This window comes from Urocitellus parryii, chromosome 4 (assembly GCF_045843805.1).
Source record: "Urocitellus parryii isolate mUroPar1 chromosome 4, mUroPar1.hap1, whole genome shotgun sequence".
NCBI lineage: Eukaryota > Metazoa > Chordata > Mammalia > Rodentia > Sciuridae > Urocitellus > Urocitellus parryii.
Window position 1 is genome coordinate 18,845,442 of NC_135534.1, and position 6,555 is coordinate 18,851,996.

A 6,555-nucleotide genomic window follows, 5' to 3' on the forward strand; every position below is an offset into this window, starting at 1 on the left:
ATGACTTGAACTCTCTCACTGTATTTTAAATGTCTCTTCAAATCTGTAATGCTGCCAATCATTCCATGCTGTGTCCCAGAGAACACTGTTATATAGACCTTTCTTTGGTTTCTGGCTACTTCCAAAACACTAGAAAAAAGGAAAAGCACCATGTGCAATTAAAAATAGCTGTCATTTAAAATAGCTGTCATTAATATGCCTTCATTTCTTTAGCTCTCAAGCAATTCACGGTGGGTTTTCAGAAAGGATTTAATACTGATAAGAAAGAAGCCTCCTCTGGAAAACATTTTCAGGGAAACTACATTGCTGGTACTCACACTGGATTAATGCTACAATCCTATTTACATGGCATTCATCTTTCCTAACAACCCAATTTCAGATAAAAAAATAAATAAATAAAAAAAGGAATTAGGCTCAAACTTCAGGGAATAAAAGTCTCCATTCAAAGGCTGGTGATTTTCAAATATATCTTTCCAGAATACCTGCTTCCAAGGTAATATATTTCCATCAAAAGATATAATTAATTCCTGGGAGAGAAAGCACAACTATAAGCTAAGTACCTGAATTCTTCTGAAAATAAATAAATAACATAAATAAATTAAATTAAATATCTTAAAATTTACTGGTCTTGTAAGATGGCAATATTTTTTGTGGTAGTTGATTCATCCAGAGCAAGATTCACCAGGAGTGACCCATTTGAATTATTTTTCTCCCAACCTCCTGCCTTCTGTCCTACTGAACCAGAGCAGCAGAATGATTTCATTTCTCCAAAACATATCAAGTGAATCCATTCTAAATCCAAATCACAGATTTTCTATTAAAATATTTTAGGCCTTAAGTTAAAAAGAATGATTTAGACTTTAAAGGAAACATCCTTAATGACATTCGATTTGATGTTGGGTTACCTGAATATTCTCTTTGGAAGTTTGTTGTCACTTCATATTAAAATTCTTATTTTAAGAGGAGGTCTTTTTGAAGATGAAATTTATTCTGAATACTCAAAGCATAATTAAAATCATCTAAAAGTACTAAGGTAAGATTTTCAATAGTGTGGTTGTTTATTAATTTTGTAATTTTTCATATGCAGAGATCATTACTTTTCAACATTTATAAAATGCAGTCATAGAGTGTTATTTGTTGAGTGTCATTTTTATAGGATAATTCATCCTCATCCCCCTTTTTCAAAAGATGGTGGGCGAATATCATTGAGCAAATTTAACATAGACAATTTTAGGCACATAGTGATGAAGCTTTTTATAAAACCCAGCCCTCCAACAACAAGAAAATTTAGTTTTCCATGATTCTGCAGATAAAAACAAAATTTAAGTACACCTTTCACACACTTAAGACTTGGATATAAATATTAAATGACATAAATCATCAGCTGTTGAGCCCTAGCACAAACAAGAAGTCTTTCTGGGTCAACTGCTGTGGGTAAAACACATGTTTTCTTTAAAAGTAGCAATCCAGAAGATTCTTCTTTAGCTAACAGGAGATTTGAAAATGTCTCTATATTTTTACTCAAACTGTCAATTTAGCTTTGCTGAGTGCAAAACACAGTTATAAAAATAAATGAAAGCCCTATATGTGTCCCTAGATCTGTGATGAATGTGCTCAAGTAACAATCAATTCTCATAAAACCTATGAGGTGACATTCTCACTCTCACTTTGTAGATGATAATGCAGATGGGTGCAGGGCCAGGAAATGTATCCAGGTAAAAGAAGTTGCAAGCAGAAGAAACAGGATTTAAATCTGGTCTTACTGAGACTCAATCAGTACACTTAACTTCATGAGGGTTGTGTACATCATTTTCCAGCTGACTGTGGGGTCCATAATTATAATTGTGTTAGAGAAGGCAGAACTGGCTGTGAGGGATCGGCCAAGTGAAAGGAGTCCTTCTGAGAATGAAGAAACACTCATGTTCTTAATATTTGGGAGTTCAAATGAATTATTATGCATCTTTGTGTCTGCTGATGAAATTGCTTTGCATAAACTCTCTTTGAAGTAGTTCAACATAATTTATATAACATAGTATGGAATTTATAGGTAAGAGGAAGAGGAGAATAATATATGTTAAAGGTCTGAAGGACAAAAAAAAATGAATAAAAATTGAACTAACTTGAAGCCAGACAAAGAGGTACATTCCTATAATTCCACCTACTAGGAGGCTGATGCAGGAGAATCACAATTTTAATGTCAGCTTGCTTTGCAACATCATAAAACCCCATCTTTAAAAACATATCTAATGATCTATTTATTCTCTTCTTGACTCTGCTACTTATTAGTTACTTTTTCTGGAAGAAGATGCTAAACTCCTCTGTGCATATATAAATAAGAGTAAAGATGGATAAAAAGATAACAACATTAGCCATTCACTTTGTTGTGAGAAATAGATCAGTACATGTCTGCAAAACACTAGGAACCCATGTAGAGTTCAGTTACTATCAGTAAACATGATCAAGATTTCAAGATTATTTCCAGCCATCTGCAAGCCCTTATACTATCATTTCCAGACCATACTCTTAATTCTTATGATATATCTCCAGATTATGATGAGAAAAAAGGTCACTCTAGTTGCCATGTGTCAGACAAAACTGTGCTAGGTACATTGCATATATTAAGTGATAACGACTAATAATCTAACAGTTTTCTTTGATACCTATTATTAATTTACACAGCATAACTGATGTTCATATGTTTCCAGTAGACTGTGGTTCGTAGGATTTTAGAGCTTCAATACACATAGAACACTTAATATTTGTATGGTCAGTAACATACATTCAACAGTGTTTCTAAATTTCCTTGTGATCTTCAGAAGGGTTCTGTAGAGTTATTAATCAAATAAAATACTTGAATATCAGACATGAAATCTATTTACTAAATACGTAGCTATGATCCATAAAGTTCTCGATTGCTAGATAACAATAGTCTCTAGGACTTACCACACAAAGTCTGATACCCAATAAATATAGAATGAAAGAATAAATGTATAAAATAACATAAATAAATTAAATTAAATACATAGTAGGAAAAGAGCAACAGAGACAAGGGAAAATTTTTTCTACCTTCATCTCATTTAGACCTGAGGAGAATCCCAGAGAGAACTCTTAGATCAGGCACATGGTATATTTACTTTAATTTAAAATGAGAAATGAGAAAGAATTTGAAAATGTGTTTCTCAGAAAATGAAAACATATTTCATTTCAATATCCCTCAACAAGATTTCATTTTCCTATGTGTAGGGGATATTTATGATTTTCTCTTACATAGTAGTCACATTTTGTAAATAAATGCTATTTATAATCTTAATTAGCTCTGCGTACACAAAAAAGCAGTATTAGAAATATTTTACACTTAGCCAGGTGTGGTGGCACATGCCTGTAATCCCAGTGGCTTGGGAAACTGAGGCAAGACAGATCCTGAGTTCAAAGCCAGCCTCAGCAACATTGAAGTACTAAGCAATTCAGGGAGACCCTGTCTCTAAATAAAATACAAAAAAGGTCTAGAGATGTGGCTCAGTGGATGAGTGTCCCGGAATTCAGTCCCGTGTGTGTGTGTGTGTGTGTGTGTGTGTGTGTGTGTGTATCATTTAATTCTAAATTCTTGCCTCACATAGGTTTGAGTGCCCCTGAGTTCAATCCCCAGTGTGTGTGTGTGTGTGTGTGTGTGTGTGTATCACTGAATTCTAAATTCTTGCCTGACTTAGGTTTGAGCCAAAGGATATTGATATTTTGAAAGTTTTGCAGGTGGATAAATAGATACCTACCTTTATCCTTCACAGAACCAAAGATATATTGAGAGACTTGAAGGAGGATGTAGAACATTACATCTTAGAGTTATAAATAGTAAAATCAAAAGGGTGTTATCAAAGCTTAATGGAGTAACACCAAACAAAGCTCTGAAGAGGATGGTCAGGAAAGTATTTCAAGATGTAAACACATCAAAAATGATACTCATGAAATAGAATGGGATCAGTAAAAAGATAAGAAATTGAGCCAAAGCATTCCTAGGACAGGTAATAGCCAACAAGTGTCAGGAGGCATAAAAGACCATGTAAGAAAATTAATCAACACAATATGGTTGTGATTATTAAATGACCTATTAGTGAAGTCATTATTTATTGAAACCCCACTGGTGTTAGCCACTGAGCTAATAGAGTTACACACTAACTTATTATAAGGGTAAATTAGGACTCCTGAGTCTGGAGAGACAAACATAAGCAAGATCACAAAGGCTCCATCTCCCATAATCCTGTCAAACCCTAATGGAGAGGGGCATGGAGAAAATATTAAAAGTACTTTTTAAGCTAGTGATTGACATAGTTGATTTGAGTTTTACAATGAAAAGTCAAGTTACAGTAACTGAAATAACATGACAGAGACGAGATTAGCAGCAGGATAAGACTGACTATTGTAATGATGAGAGTGTGAAAGACTGTGGATTCTGCTGTAGAGAAAGCACAGTGGACTGCCAAATCCATCTCAAATCCCCTCTTACAAGGCCTGAGTACCTAAGACCCAGCTAGTGAGAGTCTGGGATGCTAACAGTTCACAGCCCTAATCTTTTCTGGGTAATTTCACTAAAGAAAAGGGAAGCTGCAGCCCAGAGATTATGCCTCCCAACACACACACACACACACACACACACACACACACACACACATACACACACACACATGGGCTCCAAGAGCACAATAAAAAACTATCACAGGACTATGACAGTTGGGTTTCTGCCTTCATGTGAAGTCAGCCATGCAGTACAGTGAAGGGTTCAGAGCTGCCGAGTTTCCCAGCTGAAGCCAGACTTCACTTGACACAATGCACTCTCCTTCCCCACCTCACCAGCTTCCTTATTTATTGAAACTCCACTGGTGTTAACCACTAAGCTAACAGAGTTACACACTAAGTTATTTTAAGGGTGAATTATGACTCCTGAGTCTGTAGAGATAAACATAAGCAAGATCACAAAGGCTCCCATCTCCCATAATCCTGTCAAACCCCAATGGTTTGCCTCCACATGTCCTTGCCTCCACATGGCACCTTCATAAAAATTCTCACCTCTGATTCTGCATCTAGAACACAAACTGATATGGAAAGAGAGGAAATAGTTCCTCAAATGTGTACAAGTTATAAAAATGAAATAACTGCATAATATAGCATGATTTATAATTTAAGACCTACTTGACCACCCTAGGAAGGTCCAGAAGACATACATTTAATCACTAGTATGAGAAACCAATTTCTGAAGGGAGCCCTGACATCCTTGAAGAGTTCTGTGATTGTTCTTCCCTTTTGGTTAAGACCCTACAATGGGAATTATGGTCCTTGAAGTGGGAAATAGAAATGTAAACCTGTCAGTCAAAAATATTGTTACCACCAAAGATCTACTTTAGTAATTAAGGAGAGATAAAGGAATTCCCAGGAAAACTATTATCAAACAAACACAATAACTCATGATGGTAAGGATGTGGAGAAAAAAAAACATTTTCATACTCTTGTTGGGAACATAAGTTAATACACTCACCATGGAAAACAGCTTGGAAGTTCCTCAAAAGACTCTAAGTAGAACTACCAAATAATCAAGATATCCCACTTCTAGATACATATAAAAAGGAAATTGAATAGGAAAGACAGCGGAATGATCCTGACATAATTTTCCTATGGTCATATATGAATATACCACAGTGAATCTCTACATGATATACAATCCACAAGACTTGGATCCTAATTACAAAAAGGTGTGCTCCATGTTTGTATAAATAATTCAAATTTTAAAAGTTAATAGAATATCATACAATGAAAAGTATTAAAAAGTGTGTTATGACCTACATATTGGCTTGCTATAATTGATAACATTACTTCTGATGAATGAGAATGTATTACATAGCAAATTTTTAAAGTTGAGAAAAAGATTATGATGATGTTATTTAATCCAGAATACTAAGAAAACTTAAATAAAGGATGATATGAAGGCAATAAAAGAAAATTAAGTCAGCATACAAAGAGAAACCTGCATTTCCATGTTTATTACATCACAATTAACATTAGCTCTGATAAAGAATTAGCCTAGTTGCCCATCAACAAATGAAAACAGAAGTTATGGTACATATGCAGAAGAATTAAATCCTGTTTTCTGCAGCAAAATAGATAAAAGTGTGTGGAAATCATTATGTTGACTGAAATAATCTAGTACAGAAAAGACAAGTACCATAGAGTCTCACTCATATGAGAAATAAAAAAAAAATGTGTACCTCATAGAAGTTGAGGGTATAATGGTGGTTACCAAAGACCAGGGAAAGTAGGGGGCAGGTGACAGAGATATAGTGATCAATGGATACTGAGTTACAGTTAGAGAGAAATGAGAAGTTTGAGGGAGTATAGTTAACAATAATTTTCTGCACATTTTTAAAAGCTGGAAAAATTATTTTGAGGATTTGTGCCATAGGAAAATGCTAAATTTTTAAGGCTTAAATATGTCTTAACAGCTTTAAATTTTATGCAATGTATATATATATATATATATATATATATATACATATACATCAAAACTTTACG